The sequence below is a fragment of the Heptranchias perlo genome, chromosome 12 (genome assembly GCF_035084215.1).
Source record: "Heptranchias perlo isolate sHepPer1 chromosome 12, sHepPer1.hap1, whole genome shotgun sequence".
Lineage (NCBI taxonomy): Eukaryota > Metazoa > Chordata > Chondrichthyes > Hexanchiformes > Hexanchidae > Heptranchias > Heptranchias perlo.
The window spans coordinates 68979340-69003629 of record NC_090336.1 but is presented as its reverse complement, the minus strand read 5'-3'; the positions used below and the strand labels follow the sequence as shown (position 1 = coordinate 69003629).

At 48.3% G+C, this 24290-nt stretch overlaps 14 pseudogenes; all 14 read right to left on the bottom strand.

Moving 5' to 3' along the window:
- Positions 1–494: 494 nt before the first annotated feature.
- LOC137328488 (U2 spliceosomal RNA) lies at positions 495–713 on the bottom strand (annotated as a pseudogene).
- Positions 714–2345: 1632 nt separating this feature from the next.
- LOC137328629 (U2 spliceosomal RNA) lies at positions 2346–2516 on the bottom strand (annotated as a pseudogene).
- A 1688-nt stretch (positions 2517–4204) lies between these two features.
- LOC137328381 (U2 spliceosomal RNA) lies at positions 4205–4411 on the bottom strand (annotated as a pseudogene).
- Positions 4412–6420: 2009 nt separating this feature from the next.
- Positions 6421–6627, bottom strand: LOC137328380 (U2 spliceosomal RNA; annotated as a pseudogene).
- Positions 6628–8126: 1499 nt separating this feature from the next.
- LOC137328611 (U2 spliceosomal RNA) lies at positions 8127–8297 on the bottom strand (annotated as a pseudogene).
- A 1558-nt stretch (positions 8298–9855) lies between these two features.
- Positions 9856–10026, bottom strand: LOC137328602 (U2 spliceosomal RNA; annotated as a pseudogene).
- Positions 10027–11583: 1557 nt separating this feature from the next.
- Positions 11584–11754, bottom strand: LOC137328610 (U2 spliceosomal RNA; annotated as a pseudogene).
- A 1558-nt stretch (positions 11755–13312) lies between these two features.
- On the bottom strand, positions 13313–13483 carry LOC137328601 (U2 spliceosomal RNA; annotated as a pseudogene).
- Positions 13484–15040: 1557 nt separating this feature from the next.
- LOC137328600 (U2 spliceosomal RNA) lies at positions 15041–15211 on the bottom strand (annotated as a pseudogene).
- Positions 15212–16768: 1557 nt separating this feature from the next.
- On the bottom strand, positions 16769–16983 carry LOC137328638 (U2 spliceosomal RNA; annotated as a pseudogene).
- Positions 16984–18482: 1499 nt separating this feature from the next.
- LOC137328530 (U2 spliceosomal RNA) lies at positions 18483–18707 on the bottom strand (annotated as a pseudogene).
- Positions 18708–20206: 1499 nt separating this feature from the next.
- Positions 20207–20377, bottom strand: LOC137328609 (U2 spliceosomal RNA; annotated as a pseudogene).
- A 1558-nt stretch (positions 20378–21935) lies between these two features.
- LOC137328471 (U2 spliceosomal RNA) lies at positions 21936–22150 on the bottom strand (annotated as a pseudogene).
- Positions 22151–23649: 1499 nt separating this feature from the next.
- Positions 23650–23874, bottom strand: LOC137328529 (U2 spliceosomal RNA; annotated as a pseudogene).
- Positions 23875–24290: the final 416 nt, after the last annotated feature.

The following is a 24290-nucleotide window of genomic DNA, read 5'->3' as shown; positions in this document are numbered from 1 at the left end:
GTTGTCATGTTAATGGCTGGGTTAACTGTCGCAAGCAACAAGGCGTTAATGTTTCAGGAGTGCCGATTGAAAGCTGTCTCTCAAGCTGCTCCCTGACTGGGCCCTGTCCGTTGTCATGTTAATGGCTGGGTTAACTGTCGCAAGCAACAAGGCGTTAATGTTTCAGGAGTGCCGATTGCAATTGAAAGCTGTCTCTCAAGCTGCTCCTCCCCCGAAAGAAACGAGGAGTTAATGTTTCGGAAACGCCTATTGCAATTGAAAGCTGTCTCTCAAGCTGGACGTCCAGTTATTTTGCAGTTTCAATTATATCGCTGGCTGCGTGCGTGCGTGCGTGCGTGCGAGCGGCACTCAGCCCAGGAGAAGAAAAAGATACCACTGAGCTGAGAAAGTCAGTGCAATATATATGCTTTATTCTCACTAATAATACATACACACACACACATGTACAGAGACGCTGGGAACGAGCTGTTTTTCTTTTTGAATATCTCCCCACAGGGAGGTGCACCGTTCCCAGAGACACTGCAATACTGGGTCGATGCGTGGAGTGGACGGAGCAAGCCCCTATTCCATCTCCCTGTTCCAAAAATCAATTTAATATATGGTCCCCAGATAGGGGACGTATCAGATATTAAACTGATAAGAACAGATTTTTTTTTTTTTTTTTTTTTTTTTTTTTTTTCTGACACTCTGGGGTGCCTTATTGCCTTACAGATTCATTCCAGATTCCTTGCAGTGACATTACATCAAGCCAAAGCTCTACAAGCCAAAGCTCTACACTCTGCCCGAGGGGATTTCTCCCTGACTGCATCCCCCCGGCATACAATGGCAGGAAGGCTCCAAATGGTTGCCTTCCCCCACTTGACCACTTGATCTTAGCCAAAAGGCCGAGAAGCGATACCGCGCTCGATGCGAATTGATCTTGGGTCCTGTTTGCCCTCCTTCTTTTTTCTCTGCCTGACTGTGTTTAAAGCAGTCTCGCAGCACTGCCGTTCTGGGCACATTTTTGCCACCGTTTCTAATTGCAACAGTGGATCAGTTGAAAGAAGTTGCCGTTTTCTCCTTTCTTGCTCGGACTGCGTGACAGATTGGTAACTTTGCCAGTAGGCCACCAATCAGATGGGAGAGGGTTGGGTCTCAACGGACCTACGTCACTCATTCTCCGTCACTAACGAACTGCCGTGGAAGGAAACCTCTTTAAGGTAAACTAGGGACGTGACGTGACGTGTCTCACAGTGAGTGAGTGAGTGAGTGAGTGAGTGAGTGAGTGAGATTGCAACAGACAATCGAGAAAGAGGTGAGGTGCTGACAATCAGCAGCTCGTGTTTAAACATTCCTTCCACAGCAGGCAAGACCAATCAAAAGAAAATACTGCAGATGCTGGCTGTGGCTCGGCTGCCTGCCTGGCTGGCTGGCTGGAGATGGGAAATAAAAAGACAAGACGTGTTAATGGCTGGGTTAACTGTCGCAAGCAACAAGGCGTTAATGTTTCAGGAGTGCCGATTGCAATTGAAAGCTGTCTCTCAAGCTGCTCCTCCCCCGAAAGAAACGAGGCGTTAATGTTTCGGAAGTGCCGATTGAAAGCTGTCTCTCAAGCTGCTCCCTCACTGGGCCCTGTCCGTTGTCATGTTAATGGCTGGGTTAACTGTCGCAAGCAACAAGGCGTTAATGTTTCAGGAGTGCCGATTGAAAGCTGTCTCTCAAGCTGCTCCCTGACTGGGCCCTGTCCGTTGTCATGTTAATGGCTGGGTTAACTGTCGCAAGCAACAAGGCGTTAATGTTTCAGGAGTGCCGATTGAAAGCTGTCTCTCAAGCTGCTCCCTCACTGGGCCCTGTCCGTTGTCATGTTAATGGCTGGGTTAACTGTCGCAAGCAACAAGGCGTTAATGTTTCAGGAGTGCCGATTGAAAGCTGTCTCTCAAGCTGCTCCCTGACTGGGCCCTGTCCGTTGTCATGTTAATGGCTGGGTTAACTGTCGCAAGCAACAAGGCGTTAATGTTTCAGGAGTGCCGATTGCAATTGAAAGCTGTCTCTCAAGCTGCTCCTCCCCCGAAAGAAACGAGGAGTTAATGTTTCGGAAACGCCTATTGCAATTGAAAGCTGTCTCTCAAGCTGGACGTCCAGTTATTTTGCAGTTTCAATTATATCGCTGGCTGCGTGCGTGCGTGCGTGCGTGCGTGCGTGCGTGCGTGCGAGCGGCACTCAGCCCAGGAGAAGAAAAAGATACCACTGAGCTGAGAAAGTCAGTGCAATATATATGCTTTATTCTCACTAATAATACATACACACACACACATGTACAGAGACGCTGGGAACGAGCTGTTTTTCTTTTTGAATATCTCCCCACAGGGAGGTGCACCGTTCCCAGAGACACTGCAATACTGGGTCGATGCGTGGAGTGGACGGAGCAAGCCCCTATTCCATCTCCCTGTTCCAAAAATCAATTTAATATATGGTCCCCAGATAGGGGACGTATCAGATATTAAACTGATAAGAACAGATTTTTTTTTTTTTTTTTTTTTTTTTTTTTTTTTTTTTTTTTTTTTTTTTTTTTTTTCTGACACTCTGGGGTGCCTTATTGCCTTACAGATTCATTCCAGATTCCTTGCAGTGACATTACATCAAGCCAAAGCTCTACAAGCCAAAGCTCTACACTCTGCCCGAGGGGATTTCTCCCTGACTGCATCCCCCCGGCATACAATGGCAGGAAGGCTCCAAATGGTTGCCTTCCCCCACTTGACCACTTGATCTTAGCCAAAAGGCCGAGAAGCGATACCGCGCTCGATGCGAATTGATCTTGGGTCCTGTTTGCCCTCCTTCTTTTTTCTCTGCCTGACTGTGTTTAAAGCAGTCTCGCAGCACTGCCGTTCTGGGCACATTTTTGCCACCGTTTCTAATTGCAACAGTGGATCAGTTGAAAGAAGTTGCCGTTTTCTCCTTTCTTGCTCGGACTGCGTGACAGATTGGTAACTTTGCCAGTAGGCCACCAATCAGATGGGAGAGGGTTGGGTCTCAACGGACCTACGTCACTCATTCTCCGTCACTAACGAACTGCCGTGGAAGGAAACCTCTTTAAGGTAAACTAGGGACGTGACGTGACGTGTCTCACAGTGAGTGAGTGAGTGAGTGAGTGAGTGAGTGAGTGAGATTGCAACAGACAATCGAGAAAGAGGTGAGGTGCTGACAATCAGCAGCTCGTGTTTAAACATTCCTTCCACAGCAGGCAAGACCAATCAAAAGAAAATACTGCAGATGCTGGCTGTGGCTCGGCTGCCTGCCTGGCTGGCTGGCTGGAGATGGGAAATAAAAAGACAAGACGTGTTAATGGCTGGGTTAACTGTCGCAAGCAACAAGGCGTTAATGTTTCAGGAGTGCCGATTGCAATTGAAAGCTGTCTCTCAAGCTGCTCCTCCCCCGAAAGAAACGAGGCGTTAATGTTTCGGAAGTGCCGATTGAAAGCTGTCTCTCAAGCTGCTCCCTCACTGGGCCCTGTCCGTTGTCATGTTAATGGCTGGGTTAACTGTCGCAAGCAACAAGGCGTTAATGTTTCAGGAGTGCCGATTGAAAGCTGTCTCTCAAGCTGCTCCCTGACTGGGCCCTGTCCGTTGTCATGTTAATGGCTGGGTTAACTGTCGCAAGCAACAAGGCGTTAATGTTTCAGGAGTGCCGATTGAAAGCTGTCTCTCAAGCTGCTCCCTGACTGGGCCCTGTCCGTTGTCATGTTAATGGCTGGGTTAACTGTCGCAAGCAACAAGGCGTTAATGTTTCAGGAGTGCCGATTGAAAGCTGTCTCTCAAGCTGCTCCCTGACTGGGCCCTGTCCGTTGTCATGTTAATGGCTGGGTTAACTGTCGCAAGCAACAAGGCGTTAATGTTTCAGGAGTGCCGATTGCAATTGAAAGCTGTCTCTCAAGCTGCTCCTCCCCCGAAAGAAACGAGGAGTTAATGTTTCGGAAACGCCTATTGCAATTGAAAGCTGTCTCTCAAGCTGGACGTCCAGTTATTTTGCAGTTTCAATTATATCGCTGGCTGCGTGCGTGCGTGCGTGCGTGCGAGCGGCACTCAGCCCAGGAGAAGAAAAAGATACCACTGAGCTGAGAAAGTCAGTGCAATATATATGCTTTATTCTCACTAATAATACATACACACACACACATGTACAGAGACGCTGGGAACGAGCTGTTTTTCTTTTTGAATATCTCCCCACAGGGAGGTGCACCGTTCCCAGAGACACTGCAATACTGGGTCGATGCGTGGAGTGGACGGAGCAAGCCCCTATTCCATCTCCCTGTTCCAAAAATCAATTTAATATATGGTCCCCAGATAGGGGACGTATCAGATATTAAACTGATAAGAACAGATTTTTTTTTTTTTTTTTTTTCTGACACTCTGGGGTGCCTTATTGCCTTACAGATTCATTCCAGATTCCTTACAGTGACATTACATCAAGCCAAAGCTCTACAAGCCAAAGCTCTACACTCTGCCCGAGGGGATTTCTCCCTGACTGCATCCCCCCGGCATACAATGGCAGGAAGGCTCCAAATGGTTGCCTTCCCCCACTTGACCACTTGATCTTAGCCAAAAGGCCGAGAAGCGATACCGCGCTCGATGCGAATTGATCTTGGGTCCTGTTTGCCCTCCTTCTTTTTTCTCTGCCTGACTGTGTTTAAAGCAGTCTCGCAGCACTGCCGTTCTGGGCACATTTTTGCCACCGTTTCTAATTGCAACAGTGGATCAGTTGAAAGAAGTTGCCGTTTTCTCCTTTCTTGCTCGGACTGCGTGACAGATTGGTAACTTTGCCAGTAGGCCACCAATCAGATGGGAGAGGGTTGGGTCTCAACGGACCTACGTCACTCATTCTCCGTCACTAACGAACTGCCGTGGAAGGAAACCTCTTTAAGGTAAACTAGGGACGTGACGTGACGTGTCTCACAGTGAGTGAGTGAGTGAGTGAGTGAGATTGCAACAGACAATCGAGAAAGAGGTGAGGTGCTGACAATCAGCAGCTCGTGTTTAAACATTCCTTCCACAGCAGGCAAGACCAATCAAAAGAAAATACTGCAGATGCTGGCTGTGGCTCGGCTGCCTGCCTGGCTGGCTGGCTGGAGATGGGAAATAAAAAGACAAGACGTGTTAATGGCTGGGTTAACTGTCGCAAGCAACAAGGCGTTAATGTTTCAGGAGTGCCGATTGCAATTGAAAGCTGTCTCTCAAGCTGCTCCTCCCCCGAAAGAAACGAGGCGTTAATGTTTCGGAAGTGCCGATTGAAAGCTGTCTCTCAAGCTGCTCCCTCACTGGGCCCTGTCCGTTGTCATGTTAATGGCTGGGTTAACTGTCGCAAGCAACAAGGCGTTAATGTTTCAGGAGTGCCGATTGAAAGCTGTCTCTCAAGCTGCTCCCTGACTGGGCCCTGTCCGTTGTCATGTTAATGGCTGGGTTAACTGTCGCAAGCAACAAGGCGTTAATGTTTCAGGAGTGCCGATTGAAAGCTGTCTCTCAAGCTGCTCCCTCACTGGGCCCTGTCCGTTGTCATGTTAATGGCTGGGTTAACTGTCGCAAGCAACAAGGCGTTAATGTTTCAGGAGTGCCGATTGAAAGCTGTCTCTCAAGCTGCTCCCTGACTGGGCCCTGTCCGTTGTCATGTTAATGGCTGGGTTAACTGTCGCAAGCAACAAGGCGTTAATGTTTCAGGAGTGCCGATTGCAATTGAAAGCTGTCTCTCAAGCTGCTCCTCCCCCGAAAGAAACGAGGCGTTAATGTTTCGGAAGTGCCGATTGAAAGCTGTCTCTCAAGCTGCTCCCTCACTGGGCCCTGTCCGTTGTCATGTTAATGGCTGGGTTAACTGTCGCAAGCAACAAGGCGTTAATGTTTCAGGAGTGCCGATTGAAAGCTGTCTCTCAAGCTGCTCCCTCACTGGGCCCTGTCCGTTGTCATGTTAATGGCTGGGTTAACTGTCGCAAGCAACAAGGCGTTAATGTTTCAGGAGTGCCGATTGAAAGCTGTCTCTCAAGCTGCTCCCTGACTGGGCCCTGTCCGTTGTCATGTTAATGGCTGGGTTAACTGTCGCAAGCAACAAGGCGTTAATGTTTCAGGAGTGCCGATTGCAATTGAAAGCTGTCTCTCAAGCTGCTCCTCCCCCGAAAGAAACGAGGAGTTAATGTTTCGGAAACGCCTATTGCAATTGAAAGCTGTCTCTCAAGCTGGACGTCCAGTTATTTTGCAGTTTCAATTATATCGCTGGCTGCGTGCGTGCGTGCGTGCGTGCGTGCGAGCGGCACTCAGCCCAGGAGAAGAAAAAGATACCACTGAGCTGAGAAAGTCAGTGCAATATATATGCTTTATTCTCACTAATAATACATACACACACACACATGTACAGAGACGCTGGGAACGAGCTGTTTTTCTTTTTGAATATCTCCCCACAGGGAGGTGCACCGTTCCCAGAGACACTGCAATACTGGGTCGATGCGTGGAGTGGACGGAGCAAGCCCCTATTCCATCTCCCTGTTCCAAAAATCAATTTAATATATGGTCCCCAGATAGGGGACGTATCAGATATTAAACTGATAAGAACAGATTTTTTTTTTTTTTTTTTTTCTGACACTCTGGGGTGCCTTATTGCCTTACAGATTCATTCCAGATTCCTTGCAGTGACATTACATCAAGCCAAAGCTCTACAAGCCAAAGCTCTACACTCTGCCCGAGGGGATTTCTCCCTGACTGCATCCCCCCGGCATACAATGGCAGGAAGGCTCCAAATGGTTGCCTTCCCCCACTTGACCACTTGATCTTAGCCAAAAGGCCGAGAAGCGATACCGCGCTCGATGCGAATTGATCTTGGGTCCTGTTTGCCCTCCTTCTTTTTTCTCTGCCTGACTGTGTTTAAAGCAGTCTCGCAGCACTGCCGTTCTGGGCACATTTTTGCCACCGTTTCTAATTGCAACAGTGGATCAGTTGAAAGAAGTTGCCGTTTTCTCCTTTCTTGCTCGGACTGCGTGACAGATTGGTAACTTTGCCAGTAGGCCACCAATCAGATGGGAGAGGGTTGGGTCTCAACGGACCTACGTCACTCATTCTCCGTCACTAACGAACTGCCGTGGAAGGAAACCTCTTTAAGGTAAACTAGGGACGTGACGTGACGTGTCTCACAGTGAGTGAGTGAGTGAGTGAGTGAGATTGCAACAGACAATCGAGAAAGAGGTGAGGTGCTGACAATCAGCAGCTCGTGTTTAAACATTCCTTCCACAGCAGGCAAGACCAATCAAAAGAAAATACTGCAGATGCTGGCTGTGGCTCGGCTGCCTGCCTGGCTGGCTGGCTGGAGATGGGAAATAAAAAGACAAGACGTGTTAATGGCTGGGTTAACTGTCGCAAGCAACAAGGCGTTAATGTTTCAGGAGTGCCGATTGCAATTGAAAGCTGTCTCTCAAGCTGCTCCTCCCCCGAAAGAAACGAGGCGTTAATGTTTCGGAAGTGCCGATTGAAAGCTGTCTCTCAAGCTGCTCCCTCACTGGGCCCTGTCCGTTGTCATGTTAATGGCTGGGTTAACTGTCGCAAGCAACAAGGCGTTAATGTTTCAGGAGTGCCGATTGAAAGCTGTCTCTCAAGCTGCTCCCTCACTGGGCCCTGTCCGTTGTCATGTTAATGGCTGGGTTAACTGTCGCAAGCAACAAGGCGTTAATGTTTCAGGAGTGCCGATTGAAAGCTGTCTCTCAAGCTGCTCCCTGACTGGGCCCTGTCCGTTGTCATGTTAATGGCTGGGTTAACTGTCGCAAGCAACAAGGCGTTAATGTTTCAGGAGTGCCGATTGCAATTGAAAGCTGTCTCTCAAGCTGCTCCTCCCCCGAAAGAAACGAGGAGTTAATGTTTCGGAAACGCCTATTGCAATTGAAAGCTGTCTCTCAAGCTGGACGTCCAGTTATTTTGCAGTTTCAATTATATCGCTGGCTGCGTGCGTGCGTGCGTGCGTGCGTGCGAGCGGCACTCAGCCCAGGAGAAGAAAAAGATACCACTGAGCTGAGAAAGTCAGTGCAATATATATGCTTTATTCTCACTAATAATACATACACACACACACATGTACAGAGACGCTGGGAACGAGCTGTTTTTCTTTTTGAATATCTCCCCACAGGGAGGTGCACCGTTCCCAGAGACACTGCAATACTGGGTCGATGCGTGGAGTGGACGGAGCAAGCCCCTATTCCATCTCCCTGTTCCAAAAATCAATTTAATATATGGTCCCCAGATAGGGGACGTATCAGATATTAAACTGATAAGAACAGATTTTTTTTTTTTTTTTTTTTTTTTTTTTTTTTTTTTTTTTTTTCTGACACTCTGGGGTGCCTTATTGCCTTACAGATTCATTCCAGATTCCTTGCAGTGACATTACATCAAGCCAAAGCTCTACAAGCCAAAGCTCTACACTCTGCCCGAGGGGATTTCTCCCTGACTGCATCCCCCCGGCATACAATGGCAGGAAGGCTCCAAATGGTTGCCTTCCCCCACTTGACCACTTGATCTTAGCCAAAAGGCCGAGAAGCGATACCGCGCTCGATGCGAATTGATCTTGGGTCCTGTTTGCCCTCCTTCTTTTTTCTCTGCCTGACTGTGTTTAAAGCAGTCTCGCAGCACTGCCGTTCTGGGCACATTTTTGCCACCGTTTCTAATTGCAACAGTGGATCAGTTGAAAGAAGTTGCCGTTTTCTCCTTTCTTGCTCGGACTGCGTGACAGATTGGTAACTTTGCCAGTAGGCCACCAATCAGATGGGAGAGGGTTGGGTCTCAACGGACCTACGTCACTCATTCTCCGTCACTAACGAACTGCCGTGGAAGGAAACCTCTTTAAGGTAAACTAGGGACGTGACGTGACGTGTCTCACAGTGAGTGAGTGAGTGAGTGAGTGAGATTGCAACAGACAATCGAGAAAGAGGTGAGGTGCTGACAATCAGCAGCTCGTGTTTAAACATTCCTTCCACAGCAGGCAAGACCAATCAAAAGAAAATACTGCAGATGCTGGCTGTGGCTCGGCTGCCTGCCTGGCTGGCTGGCTGGAGATGGGAAATAAAAAGACAAGACGTGTTAATGGCTGGGTTAACTGTCGCAAGCAACAAGGCGTTAATGTTTCAGGAGTGCCGATTGCAATTGAAAGCTGTCTCTCAAGCTGCTCCTCCCCCGAAAGAAACGAGGCGTTAATGTTTCGGAAGTGCCGATTGAAAGCTGTCTCTCAAGCTGCTCCCTCACTGGGCCCTGTCCGTTGTCATGTTAATGGCTGGGTTAACTGTCGCAAGCAACAAGGCGTTAATGTTTCAGGAGTGCCGATTGAAAGCTGTCTCTCAAGCTGCTCCCTCACTGGGCCCTGTCCGTTGTCATGTTAATGGCTGGGTTAACTGTCGCAAGCAACAAGGCGTTAATGTTTCAGGAGTGCCGATTGAAAGCTGTCTCTCAAGCTGCTCCCTGACTGGGCCCTGTCCGTTGTCATGTTAATGGCTGGGTTAACTGTCGCAAGCAACAAGGCGTTAATGTTTCAGGAGTGCCGATTGCAATTGAAAGCTGTCTCTCAAGCTGCTCCTCCCCCGAAAGAAACGAGGAGTTAATGTTTCGGAAACGCCTATTGCAATTGAAAGCTGTCTCTCAAGCTGGACGTCCAGTTATTTTGCAGTTTCAATTATATCGCTGGCTGCGTGCGTGCGTGCGTGCGTGCGTGCGAGCGGCACTCAGCCCAGGAGAAGAAAAAGATACCACTGAGCTGAGAAAGTCAGTGCAATATATATGCTTTATTCTCACTAATAATACATACACACACACACATGTACAGAGACGCTGGGAACGAGCTGTTTTTCTTTTTGAATATCTCCCCACAGGGAGGTGCACCGTTCCCAGAGACACTGCAATACTGGGTCGATGCGTGGAGTGGACGGAGCAAGCCCCTATTCCATCTCCCTGTTCCAAAAATCAATTTAATATATGGTCCCCAGATAGGGGACGTATCAGATATTAAACTGATAAGAACAGATTTTTTTTTTTTTTTTTTTTTTTTTTTTTTTTTTTTTTTTTTCTGACACTCTGGGGTGCCTTATTGCCTTACAGATTCATTCCAGATTCCTTGCAGTGACATTACATCAAGCCAAAGCTCTACAAGCCAAAGCTCTACACTCTGCCCGAGGGGATTTCTCCCTGACTGCATCCCCCCGGCATACAATGGCAGGAAGGCTCCAAATGGTTGCCTTCCCCCACTTGACCACTTGATCTTAGCCAAAAGGCCGAGAAGCGATACCGCGCTCGATGCGAATTGATCTTGGGTCCTGTTTGCCCTCCTTCTTTTTTCTCTGCCTGACTGTGTTTAAAGCAGTCTCGCAGCACTGCCGTTCTGGGCACATTTTTGCCACCGTTTCTAATTGCAACAGTGGATCAGTTGAAAGAAGTTGCCGTTTTCTCCTTTCTTGCTCGGACTGCGTGACAGATTGGTAACTTTGCCAGTAGGCCACCAATCAGATGGGAGAGGGTTGGGTCTCAACGGACCTACGTCACTCATTCTCCGTCACTAACGAACTGCCGTGGAAGGAAACCTCTTTAAGGTAAACTAGGGACGTGACGTGACGTGTCTCACAGTGAGTGAGTGAGTGAGTGAGTGAGATTGCAACAGACAATCGAGAAAGAGGTGAGGTGCTGACAATCAGCAGCTCGTGTTTAAACATTCCTTCCACAGCAGGCAAGACCAATCAAAAGAAAATACTGCAGATGCTGGCTGTGGCTCGGCTGCCTGCCTGGCTGGCTGGCTGGAGATGGGAAATAAAAAGACAAGACGTGTTAATGGCTGGGTTAACTGTCGCAAGCAACAAGGCGTTAATGTTTCAGGAGTGCCGATTGCAATTGAAAGCTGTCTCTCAAGCTGCTCCTCCCCCGAAAGAAACGAGGCGTTAATGTTTCGGAAGTGCCGATTGAAAGCTGTCTCTCAAGCTGCTCCCTCACTGGGCCCTGTCCGTTGTCATGTTAATGGCTGGGTTAACTGTCGCAAGCAACAAGGCGTTAATGTTTCAGGAGTGCCGATTGAAAGCTGTCTCTCAAGCTGCTCCCTCACTGGGCCCTGTCCGTTGTCATGTTAATGGCTGGGTTAACTGTCGCAAGCAACAAGGCGTTAATGTTTCAGGAGTGCCGATTGAAAGCTGTCTCTCAAGCTGCTCCCTGACTGGGCCCTGTCCGTTGTCATGTTAATGGCTGGGTTAACTGTCGCAAGCAACAAGGCGTTAATGTTTCAGGAGTGCCGATTGCAATTGAAAGCTGTCTCTCAAGCTGCTCCTCCCCCGAAAGAAACGAGGAGTTAATGTTTCGGAAACGCCTATTGCAATTGAAAGCTGTCTCTCAAGCTGGACGTCCAGTTATTTTGCAGTTTCAATTATATCGCTGGCTGCGTGCGTGCGTGCGTGCGTGCGTGCGAGCGGCACTCAGCCCAGGAGAAGAAAAAGATACCACTGAGCTGAGAAAGTCAGTGCAATATATATGCTTTATTCTCACTAATAATACATACACACACACACATGTACAGAGACGCTGGGAACGAGCTGTTTTTCTTTTTGAATATCTCCCCACAGGGAGGTGCACCGTTCCCAGAGACACTGCAATACTGGGTCGATGCGTGGAGTGGACGGAGCAAGCCCCTATTCCATCTCCCTGTTCCAAAAATCAATTTAATATATGGTCCCCAGATAGGGGACGTATCAGATATTAAACTGATAAGAACAGATTTTTTTTTTTTTTTTTTTTTTTTTTTTTTTTTTTTTTTTTTTCTGACACTCTGGGGTGCCTTATTGCCTTACAGATTCATTCCAGATTCCTTGCAGTGACATTACATCAAGCCAAAGCTCTACAAGCCAAAGCTCTACACTCTGCCCGAGGGGATTTCTCCCTGACTGCATCCCCCCGGCATACAATGGCAGGAAGGCTCCAAATGGTTGCCTTCCCCCACTTGACCACTTGATCTTAGCCAAAAGGCCGAGAAGCGATACCGCGCTCGATGCGAATTGATCTTGGGTCCTGTTTGCCCTCCTTCTTTTTTCTCTGCCTGACTGTGTTTAAAGCAGTCTCGCAGCACTGCCGTTCTGGGCACATTTTTGCCACCGTTTCTAATTGCAACAGTGGATCAGTTGAAAGAAGTTGCCGTTTTCTCCTTTCTTGCTCGGACTGCGTGACAGATTGGTAACTTTGCCAGTAGGCCACCAATCAGATGGGAGAGGGTTGGGTCTCAACGGACCTACGTCACTCATTCTCCGTCACTAACGAACTGCCGTGGAAGGAAACCTCTTTAAGGTAAACTAGGGACGTGACGTGACGTGTCTCACAGTGAGTGAGTGAGTGAGTGAGTGAGATTGCAACAGACAATCGAGAAAGAGGTGAGGTGCTGACAATCAGCAGCTCGTGTTTAAACATTCCTTCCACAGCAGGCAAGACCAATCAAAAGAAAATACTGCAGATGCTGGCTGTGGCTCGGCTGCCTGCCTGGCTGGCTGGCTGGAGATGGGAAATAAAAAGACAAGACGTGTTAATGGCTGGGTTAACTGTCGCAAGCAACAAGGCGTTAATGTTTCAGGAGTGCCGATTGCAATTGAAAGCTGTCTCTCAAGCTGCTCCTCCCCCGAAAGAAACGAGGCGTTAATGTTTCGGAAGTGCCGATTGAAAGCTGTCTCTCAAGCTGCTCCCTCACTGGGCCCTGTCCGTTGTCATGTTAATGGCTGGGTTAACTGTCGCAAGCAACAAGGCGTTAATGTTTCAGGAGTGCCGATTGAAAGCTGTCTCTCAAGCTGCTCCCTCACTGGGCCCTGTCCGTTGTCATGTTAATGGCTGGGTTAACTGTCGCAAGCAACAAGGCGTTAATGTTTCAGGAGTGCCGATTGAAAGCTGTCTCTCAAGCTGCTCCCTGACTGGGCCCTGTCCGTTGTCATGTTAATGGCTGGGTTAACTGTCGCAAGCAACAAGGCGTTAATGTTTCAGGAGTGCCGATTGCAATTGAAAGCTGTCTCTCAAGCTGCTCCTCCCCCGAAAGAAACGAGGAGTTAATGTTTCGGAAACGCCTATTGCAATTGAAAGCTGTCTCTCAAGCTGGACGTCCAGTTATTTTGCAGTTTCAATTATATCGCTGGCTGCGTGCGTGCGTGCGTGCGTGCGTGCGAGCGGCACTCAGCCCAGGAGAAGAAAAAGATACCACTGAGCTGAGAAAGTCAGTGCAATATATATGCTTTATTCTCACTAATAATACATACACACACACACATGTACAGAGACGCTGGGAACGAGCTGTTTTTCTTTTTGAATATCTCCCCACAGGGAGGTGCACCGTTCCCAGAGACACTGCAATACTGGGTCGATGCGTGGAGTGGACGGAGCAAGCCCCTATTCCATCTCCCTGTTCCAAAAATCAATTTAATATATGGTCCCCAGATAGGGGACGTATCAGATATTAAACTGATAAGAACAGATTTTTTTTTTTTTTTTTTTTTTTTTTTTTTTTTTTTTTTTTTCTGACACTCTGGGGTGCCTTATTGCCTTACAGATTCATTCCAGATTCCTTGCAGTGACATTACATCAAGCCAAAGCTCTACAAGCCAAAGCTCTACACTCTGCCCGAGGGGATTTCTCCCTGACTGCATCCCCCCGGCATACAATGGCAGGAAGGCTCCAAATGGTTGCCTTCCCCCACTTGACCACTTGATCTTAGCCAAAAGGCCGAGAAGCGATACCGCGCTCGATGCGAATTGATCTTGGGTCCTGTTTGCCCTCCTTCTTTTTTCTCTGCCTGACTGTGTTTAAAGCAGTCTCGCAGCACTGCCGTTCTGGGCACATTTTTGCCACCGTTTCTAATTGCAACAGTGGATCAGTTGAAAGAAGTTGCCGTTTTCTCCTTTCTTGCTCGGACTGCGTGACAGATTGGTAACTTTGCCAGTAGGCCACCAATCAGATGGGAGAGGGTTGGGTCTCAACGGACCTACGTCACTCATTCTCCGTCACTAACGAACTGCCGTGGAAGGAAACCTCTTTAAGGTAAACTAGGGACGTGACGTGACGTGTCTCACAGTGAGTGAGTGAGTGAGTGAGTGAGATTGCAACAGACAATCGAGAAAGAGGTGAGGTGCTGACAATCAGCAGCTCGTGTTTAAACATTCCTTCCACAGCAGGCAAGACCAATCAAAAGAAAATACTGCAGATGCTGGCTGTGGCTCGGCTGCCTGCCTGGCTGGCTGGCTGGAGATGGGAAATAAAAAGACAAGACGTGTTAATGGCTGGGTTAACTGTCGCAAGCAACAAGGCGTTAATGTTTCAGGAGTGCCGATTGCAATTGAAAGCTGTCTCTCAAGCTGCTCCTCCCCCGAAAGAAACGAGGCGTTAATGTTTCGGAAGTGCCGATTGAAAGCTGTCTCTCAAGCTGCTCCCTCACTGGGCCCTGTCCGTTGTCATGTTAATGGCTGGGTTAACTGTCGCAAGCAACAAGGCGTTAATGTTTCAGGAGTGCCGATTGAAAGCTGTCTCTCAAGCTGCTCCCTCACTGGGCCCTGTCCGTTGTCATGTTAATGGCTGGGTTAACTGTCGCAAGCAACAAGGCGTTAATGTTTCAGGAGTGCCGATTGAAAGCTGTCTCTCAAGCTGCTCCCTGACTGGGCCCTGTCCGTTGTCATGTTAATGGCTGGGTTAACTGTCGCAAGCAACAAGGCGTTAATGTTTCAGGAGTGCCGATTGCAATTGAAAGCTGTCTCTCAAGCTGCTCCTCCCCCGAAAGAAACGAGGAGTTAATGTTTCGGAAACGCCTATTGCAATTGAAAGCTGTCTCTCAAGCTGGACGTCCAGTTATTTTGCAGTTTCAATTATATCGCTGGCTGCGTGCGTGCGTGCGTGCGTGCGTGCGAGCGGCACTCAGCCCAGGAGAAGAAAAAGATACCACTGAGCTGAGAAAGTCAGTGCAATATATATGCTTTATTCTCACTAATAATACATACACACACACACATGTACAGAGACGCTGGGAACGAGCTGTTTTTCTTTTTGAATATCTCCCCACAGGGAGGTGCACCGTTCCCAGAGACACTGCAATACTGGGTCGATGCGTGGAGTGGACGGAGCAAGCCCCTATTCCATCTCCCTGTTCCAAAAATCAATTTAATATATGGTCCCCAGATAGGGGACGTATCAGATATTAAACTGATAAGAACAGATTTTTTTTTTTTTTTTTTTTTTTTTTTTTTTTTTTTTTTTTTCTGACACTCTGGGGTGCCTTATTGCCTTACAGATTCATTCCAGATTCCTTGCAGTGACATTACATCAAGCCAAAGCTCTACAAGCCAAAGCTCTACACTCTGCCCGAGGGGATTTCTCCCTGACTGCATCCCCCCGGCATACAATGGCAGGAAGGCTCCAAATGGTTGCCTTCCCCCACTTGACCACTTGATCTTAGCCAAAAGGCCGAGAAGCGATACCGCGCTCGATGCGAATTGATCTTGGGTCCTGTTTGCCCTCCTTCTTTTTTCTCTGCCTGACTGTGTTTAAAGCAGTCTCGCAGCACTGCCGTTCTGGGCACATTTTTGCCACCGTTTCTAATTGCAACAGTGGATCAGTTGAAAGAAGTTGCCGTTTTCTCCTTTCTTGCTCGGACTGCGTGACAGATTGGTAACTTTGCCAGTAGGCCACCAATCAGATGGGAGAGGGTTGGGTCTCAACGGACCTACGTCACTCATTCTCCGTCACTAACGAACTGCCGTGGAAGGAAACCTCTTTAAGGTAAACTAGGGACGTGACGTGACGTGTCTCACAGTGAGTGAGTGAGTGAGTGAGTGAGATTGCAACAGACAATCGAGAAAGAGGTGAGGTGCTGACAATCAGCAGCTCGTGTTTAAACATTCCTTCCACAGCAGGCAAGACCAATCAAAAGAAAATACTGCAGATGCTGGCTGTGGCTCGGCTGCCTGCCTGGCTGGCTGGCTGGAGATGGGAAATAAAAAGACAAGACGTGTTAATGGCTGGGTTAACTGTCGCAAGCAACAAGGCGTTAATGTTTCAGGAGTGCCGATTGCAATTGAAAGCTGTCTCTCAAGCTGCTCCTCCCCCGAAAGAAACGAGGCGTTAATGTTTCGGAAGTGCCGATTGAAAGCTGTCTCTCAAGCTGCTCCCTCACTGGGCCCTGTCCGTTGTCATGTTAATGGCTGGGTTAACTGTCGCAAGCAACAAGGCGTTAATGTTTCAGGAGTGCCGATTGAAAGCTGTCTCTCAAGCTGCTCCCTCACTGGGCCCTGTCCGTTGTCATGTTAATGGCTGGGTTAACTGTCGCAAGCAACAAGGCGTTAATGTTTCAGGAGTGCCGATTGAAAGCTGTCTCTCAAGCTGCTCCCTGACTGGGCCCTGTCCGTTGTCATGTTAATGGCTGGGTTAACTGTCGCAAGCAACAAGGCGTTAATGTTTCAGGAGTGCCGATTGCAATTGAAAGCTGTCTCTCAAGCTGCTCCTCCCCCGAAAGAAACGAGGAGTTAATGTTTCGGAAACGCCTATTGCAATTGAAAGCTGTCTCTCAAGCTGGACGTCCAGTTATTTTGCAGTTTCAATTATATCGCTGGCTGCGTGCGTGCGTGCGTGCGTGCGTGCGAGCGGCACTCAGCCCAGGAGAAGAAAAAGATACCACTGAGCTGAGAAAGTCAGTGCAATATATATGCTTTATTCTCACTAATAATACATACACACACACACATGTACAGAGACGCTGGGAACGAGCTGTTTTTCTTTTTGAATATCTCCCCACAGGGAGGTGCACCGTTCCCAGAAGACACTGCAATACTGGGTCGATGCGTGGAGTGGACGGAGCAAGCCCCTATTCCATCTCCCTGTTCCAAAAATCAATTTAATATATGGTCCCCAGATAGGGGACGTATCAGATATTAAACTGATAAGAACAGATTTTTTTTTTTTTTTTTTTTTTTTTTTCTGACACTCTGGGGTGCCTTATTGCCTTACAGATTCATTCCAGATTCCTTGCAGTGACATTACATCAAGCCAAAGCTCTACAAGCCAAAGCTCTACACTCTGCCCGAGGGGATTTCTCCCTGACTGCATCCCCCCGGCATACAATGGCAGGAAGGCTCCAAATGGTTGCCTTCCCCCACTTGACCACTTGATCTTAGCCAAAAGGCCGAGAAGCGATACCGCGCTCGATGCGAATTGATCTTGGGTCCTGTTTGCCCTCCTTCTTTTTTCTCTGCCTGACTGTGTTTAAAGCAGTCTCGCAGCACTGCCGTTCTGGGCACATTTTTGCCACCGTTTCTAATTGCAACAGTGGATCAGTTGAAAGAAGTTGCCGTTTTCTCCTTTCTTGCTCGGACTGCGTGACAGATTGGTAACTTTGCCAGTAGGCCACCAATCAGATGGGAGAGGGTTGGGTCTCAACGGACCTACGTCACTCATTCTCCGTCACTAACGAACTGCCGTGGAAGGAAACCTCTTTAAGGTAAACTAGGGACGTGACGTGACGTGTCTCACAGTGAGTGAGTGAGTGAGTGAGTGAGATTGCAACAGACAATCGAGAAAGAGGTGAGGTGCTGACAATCAGCAGCTCGTGTTTAAACATTCCTTCCACAGCAGGCAAGACCAATCAAAAGAAAATACTGCAGATGCTGGCTGTGGCTCGGCTGCCTGCCTGGCTGGCTGGCTGGAGATGGGAAATAAAAAGACAAGACGTGTTAATGGCTGGGTTAACTGTCGCAAGCAACAAGGCGTTAATGTTTCAGGAGTGCCGATTGCAATTGAAAGCTGTCTCTCAAGCTGCTCCTCCCCCGAAAGAAACGAGGCGTTAATGTTTCGGAAGTGCCGATTGAAAGCTGTCTCTCAAGCTGCTCCCTCACTGGGCCCTGTCCGTTGTCATGTTAATGGCTGGGTTAACTGTCGCAAGCAACAAGGCGTTAATGTTTCAGGAGTGCCGATTGAAAGCTGTCTCTCAAGCTGCTCCCTCACTGGGCCCTGTCCGTTGTCATGTTAATGGCTGGGTTAACTGTCGCAAGCAACAAGGCGTTAATGTTTCAGGAGTGCCGATTGAAAGCTGTCTCTCAAGCTGCTCCCTGACTGGGCCCTGTCCGTTGTCATGTTAATGGCTGGGTTAACTGTCGCAAGCAACAAGGCGTTAATGTTTCAGGAGTGCCGATTGCAATTGAAAGCTGTCTCTCAAGCTGCTCCTCCCCCGAAAGAAACGAGGAGTTAATGTTTCGGAAACGCCTATTGCAATTGAAAGCTGTCTCTCAAGCTGGACGTCCAGTTATTTTGCAGTTTCAATTATATCGCTGGCTGCGTGCGTGCGTGCGTGCGTGCGTGCGAGCGGCACTCAGCCCAGGAGAAGAAAAAGATACCACTGAGCTGAGAAAGTCAGTGCAATATATATGCTTTATTCTCACTAATAATACATACACACACACACATGTACAGAGACGCTGGGAACGAGCTGTTTTTCTTTTTGAATATCTCCCCACAGGGAGGTGCACCGTTCCCAGAGACACTGCAATACTGGGTCGATGCGTGGAGTGGACGGAGCAAGCCCCTATTCCATCTCCCTGTTCCAAAAATCAATTTAATATATGGTCCCCAGATAGGGGACGTATCAGATATTAAACTGATAAGAACAGATTTTTTTTTTTTTTTTTTTTTTTTTTTTTTTTTTTTTTCTGACACTCTGGGGTGCCTTATTGCCTTACAGATTCATTCCAGATTCCTTGCAGTGACATTACATCAAGCCAAAGCTCTACAAGCCAAAGCTCTACACTCTGCCCGAGGGGATTTCTCCCTGACTGCATCCCCCCGGCATACAATGGCAGGAAGGCTCCAAATGGTTGCCTTCCCCCACTTGACCACTTGATCTTAGCCAAAAGGCCGAGAAGCGATACCGCGCTCGATGCGAATTGATCTTGGGTCCTGTTTGCCCTCCTTCTTTTTTCTCTGCCTGACTGTGTTTAAAGCAGTCTCGCAGCACTGCCGTTCTGGGCACATTTTTGCCACCGTTTCTAATTGCAACAGTGGATCAGTTGAAAGAAGTTGCCGTTTTCTCCTTTCTTGCTCGGACTGCGTGACAGATTGGTAACTTTGCCAGTAGGCCACCAATCAGATGGGAGAGGGTTGGGTCTCAACGGACCTACGTCACTCATTCTCCGTCACTAACGAACTGCCGTGGAAGGAAACCTCTTTAAGGTAAACTAGGGACGTGACGTGACGTGTCTCACAGTGAGTGAGTGAGTGAGTGAGTGAGATTGCAACAGACAATCGAGAAAGAGGTGAGGTGCTGACAATCAGCAGCTCGTGTTTAAACATTCCTTCCACAGCAGGCAAGACCAATCAAAAGAAAATACTGCAGATGCTGGCTGTGGCTCGGCTGCCTGCCTGGCTGGCTGGCTGGAGATGGGAAATAAAAAGACAAGACGTGTTAATGGCTGGGTTAACTGTCGCAAGCAACAAGGCGTTAATGTTTCAGGAGTGCCGATTGCAATTGAAAGCTGTCTCTCAAGCTGCTCCTCCCCCGAAAGAAACGAGGCGTTAATGTTTCGGAAGTGCCGATTGAAAGCTGTCTCTCAAGCTGCTCCCTCACTGGGCCCTGTCCGTTGTCATGTTAATGGCTGGGTTAACTGTCGCAAGCAACAAGGCGTTAATGTTTCAGGAGTGCCGATTGAAAGCTGTCTCTCAAGCTGCTCCCTCACTGGGCCCTGTCCGTTGTCATGTTAATGGCTGGGTTAACTGTCGCAAGCAACAAGGCGTTAATGTTTCAGGAGTGCCGATTGAAAGCTGTCTCTCAAGCTGCTCCCTGACTGGGCCCTGTCCGTTGTCATGTTAATGGCTGGGTTAACTGTCGCAAGCAACAAGGCGTTAATGTTTCAGGAGTGCCGATTGCAATTGAAAGCTGTCTCTCAAGCTGCTCCTCCCCCGAAAGAAACGAGGAGTTAATGTTTCGGAAACGCCTATTGCAATTGAAAGCTGTCTCTCAAGCTGGACGTCCAGTTATTTTGCAGTTTCAATTATATCGCTGGCTGCGTGCGTGCGTGCGTGCGTGCGTGCGAGCGGCACTCAGCCCAGGAGAAGAAAAAGATACCACTGAGCTGAGAAAGTCAGTGCAATATATATGCTTTATTCTCACTAATAATACATACACACACACACATGTACAGAGACGCTGGGAACGAGCTGTTTTTCTTTTTGAATATCTCCCCACAGGGAGGTGCACCGTTCCCAGAGACACTGCAATACTGGGTCGATGCGTGGAGTGGACGGAGCAAGCCCCTATTCCATCTCCCTGTTCCAAAAATCAATTTAATATATGGTCCCCAGATAGGGGACGTATCAGATATTAAACTGATAAGAACAGATTTTTTTTTTTTTTTTTTTTTTTTTTTTTTTTTTTTTTTTTTTCTGACACTCTGGGGTGCCTTATTGCCTTACAGATTCATTCCAGATTCCTTGCAGTGACATTACATCAAGCCAAAGCTCTACAAGCCAAAGCTCTACACTCTGCCCGAGGGGATTTCTCCCTGACTGCATCCCCCCGGCATACAATGGCAGGAAGGCTCCAAATGGTTGCCTTCCCCCACTTGACCACTTGATCTTAGCCAAAAGGCCGAGAAGCGATACCGCGCTCGATGCGAATTGATCTTGGGTCCTGTTTGCCCTCCTTCTTTTTTCTCTGCCTGACTGTGTTTAAAGCAGTCTCGCAGCACTGCCGTTCTGGGCACATTTTTGCCACCGTTTCTAATTGCAACAGTGGATCAGTTGAAAGAAGTTGCCGTTTTCTCCTTTCTTGCTCGGACTGCGTGACAGATTGGTAACTTTGCCAGTAGGCCACCAATCAGATGGGAGAGGGTTGGGTCTCAACGGACCTACGTCACTCATTCTCCGTCACTAACGAACTGCCGTGGAAGGAAACCTCTTTAAGGTAAACTAGGGACGTGACGTGACGTGTCTCACAGTGAGTGAGTGAGTGAGTGAGTGAGATTGCAACAGACAATCGAGAAAGAGGTGAGGTGCTGACAATCAGCAGCTCGTGTTTAAACATTCCTTCCACAGCAGGCAAGACCAATCAAAAGAAAATACTGCAGATGCTGGCTGTGGCTCGGCTGCCTGCCTGGCTGGCTGGCTGGAGATGGGAAATAAAAAGACAAGACGTGTTAATGGCTGGGTTAACTGTCGCAAGCAACAAGGCGTTAATGTTTCAGGAGTGCCGATTGCAATTGAAAGCTGTCTCTCAAGCTGCTCCTCCCCCGAAAGAAACGAGGCGTTAATGTTTCGGAAGTGCCGATTGAAAGCTGTCTCTCAAGCTGCTCCCTCACTGGGCCCTGTCCGTTGTCATGTTAATGGCTGGGTTAACTGTCGCAAGCAACAAGGCGTTAATGTTTCAGGAGTGCCGATTGAAAGCTGTCTCTCAAGCTGCTCCCTCACTGGGCCCTGTCCGTTGTCATGTTAATGGCTGGGTTAACTGTCGCAAGCAACAAGGCGTTAATGTTTCAGGAGTGCCGATTGAAAGCTGTCTCTCAAGCTGCTCCCTGACTGGGCCCTGTCCGTTGTCATGTTAATGGCTGGGTTAACTGTCGCAAGCAACAAGGCGTTAATGTTTCAGGAGTGCCGATTGCAATTGAAAGCTGTCTCTCAAGCTGCTCCTCCCCCGAAAGAAACGAGGAGTTAATGTTTCGGAAACGCCTATTGCAATTGAAAGCTGTCTCTCAAGCTGGACGTCCAGTTATTTTGCAGTTTCAATTATATCGCTGGCTGCGTGCGTGCGTGCGTGCGTGCGTGCGAGCGGCACTCAGCCCAGGAGAAGAAAAAGATACCACTGAGCTGAGAAAGTCAGTGCAATATATATGCTTTATTCTCACTAATAATACATACACACACACACATGTACAGAGACGCTGGGAACGAGCTGTTTTTCTTTTTGAATATCTCCCCACAGGGAGGTGCACCGTTCCCAGAGACACTGCAATACTGGGTCGATGCGTGGAGTGGACGGAGCAAGCCCCTATTCCATCTCCCTGTTCCAAAAATCAATTTAATATATGGTCCCCAGATAGGGGACGTATCAGATATTAAACTGATAAGAACAGATTTTTTTTTTTTTTTTTTTTTTTTTTTTCTGACACTCTGGGGTGCCTTATTGCCTTACAGATTCATTCCAGATTCCTTGCAGTGACATTACATCAAGCCAAAGCTCTACAAGCCAAAGCTCTACACTCTGCCCGAGGGGATTTCTCCCTGACTGCATCCCCCCGGCATACAATGGCAGGAAGGCTCCAAATGGTTGCCTTCCCCCACTTGACCACTTGATCTTAGCCAAAAGGCCGAGAAGCGATACCGCGCTCGATGCGAATTGATCTTGGGTCCTGTTTGCCCTCCTTCTTTTTTCTCTGCCTGACTGTGTTTAAAGCAGTCTCGCAGCACTGCCGTTCTGGGCACATTTTTGCCACCGTTTCTAATTGCAACAGTGGATCAGTTGAAAGAAGTTGCCGTTTTCTCCTTTCTTGCTCGGACTGCGTGACAGATTGGTAACTTTGCCAGTAGGCCACCAATCAGATGGGAGAGGGTTGGGTCTCAACGGACCTACGTCACTCATTCTCCGTCACTAACGAACTGCCGTGGAAGGAAACCTCTTTAAGGTAAACTAGGGACGTGACGTGACGTGTCTCACAGTGAGTGAGTGAGTGAGTGAGTGAGATTGCAACAGACAATCGAGAAAGAGGTGAGGTGCTGACAATCAGCAGCTCGTGTTTAAACATTCCTTCCACAGCAGGCAAGACCAATCAAAAGAAAATACTGCAGATGCTGGCTGTGGCTCGGCTGCCTGCCTGGCTGGCTGGCTGGAGATGGGAAATAAAAAGACAAGACGTGTTAATGGCTGGGTTAACTGTCGCAAGCAACAAGGCGTTAATGTTTCAGGAGTGCCGATTGCAATTGAAAGCTGTCTCTCAAGCTGCTCCTCCCCCGAAAGAAACGAGGCGTTAATGTTTCGGAAGTGCCGATTGAAAGCTGTCTCTCAAGCTGCTCCCTCACTGGGCCCTGTCCGTTGTCATGTTAATGGCTGGGTTAACTGTCGCAAGCAACAAGGCGTTAATGTTTCAGGAGTGCCGATTGAAAGCTGTCTCTCAAGCTGCTCCCTCACTGGGCCCTGTCCGTTGTCATGTTAATGGCTGGGTTAACTGTCGCAAGCAACAAGGCGTTAATGTTTCAGGAGTGCCGATTGAAAGCTGTCTCTCAAGCTGCTCCCTGACTGGGCCCTGTCCGTTGTCATGTTAATGGCTGGGTTAACTGTCGCAAGCAACAAGGCGTTAATGTTTCAGGAGTGCCGATTGCAATTGAAAGCTGTCTCTCAAGCTGCTCCTCCCCCGAAAGAAACGAGGAGTTAATGTTTCGGAAACGCCTATTGCAATTGAAAGCTGTCTCTCAAGCTGGACGTCCAGTTATTTTGCAGTTTCAATTATATCGCTGGCTGCGTGCGTGCGTGCGTGCGTGCGTGCGAGCGGCACTCAGCCCAGGAGAAGAAAAAGATACCACTGAGCTGAGAAAGTCAGTGCAATATATATGCTTTATTCTCACTAATAATACATACACACACACACATGTACAGAGACGCTGGGAACGAGCTGTTTTTCTTTTTGAATATCTCCCCACAGGGAGGTGCACCGTTCCCAGAGACACTGCAATACTGGGTCGATGCGTGGAGTGGACGGAGCAAGCCCCTATTCCATCTCCCTGTTCCAAAAATCAATTTAATATATGGTCCCCAGATAGGGGACGTATCAGATATTAAACTGATAAGAACAGATTTTTTTTTTTTTTTTTTTTTTTTTTTTTTTTTTTTTTCTGACACTCTGGGGTGCCTTATTGCCTTACAGATTCATTCCAGATTCCTTGCAGTGACATTACATCAAGCCAAAGCTCTACAAGCCAAAGCTCTACACTCTGCCCGAGGGGATTTCTCCCTGACTGCATCCCCCCGGCATACAATGGCAGGAAGGCTCCAAATGGTTGCCTTCCCCCACTTGACCACTTGATCTTAGCCAAAAGGCCGAGAAGCGATACCGCGCTCGATGCGAATTGATCTTGGGTCCTGTTTGCCCTCCTTCTTTTTTCTCTGCCTGACTGTGTTTAAAGCAGTCTCGCAGCACTGCCGTTCTGGGCACATTTTTGCCACCGTTTCTAATTGCAACAGTGGATCAGTTGAAAGAAGTTGCCGTTTTCTCCTTTCTTGCTCGGACTGCGTGACAGATTGGTAACTTTGCCAGTAGGCCACCAATCAGATGGGAGAGGGTT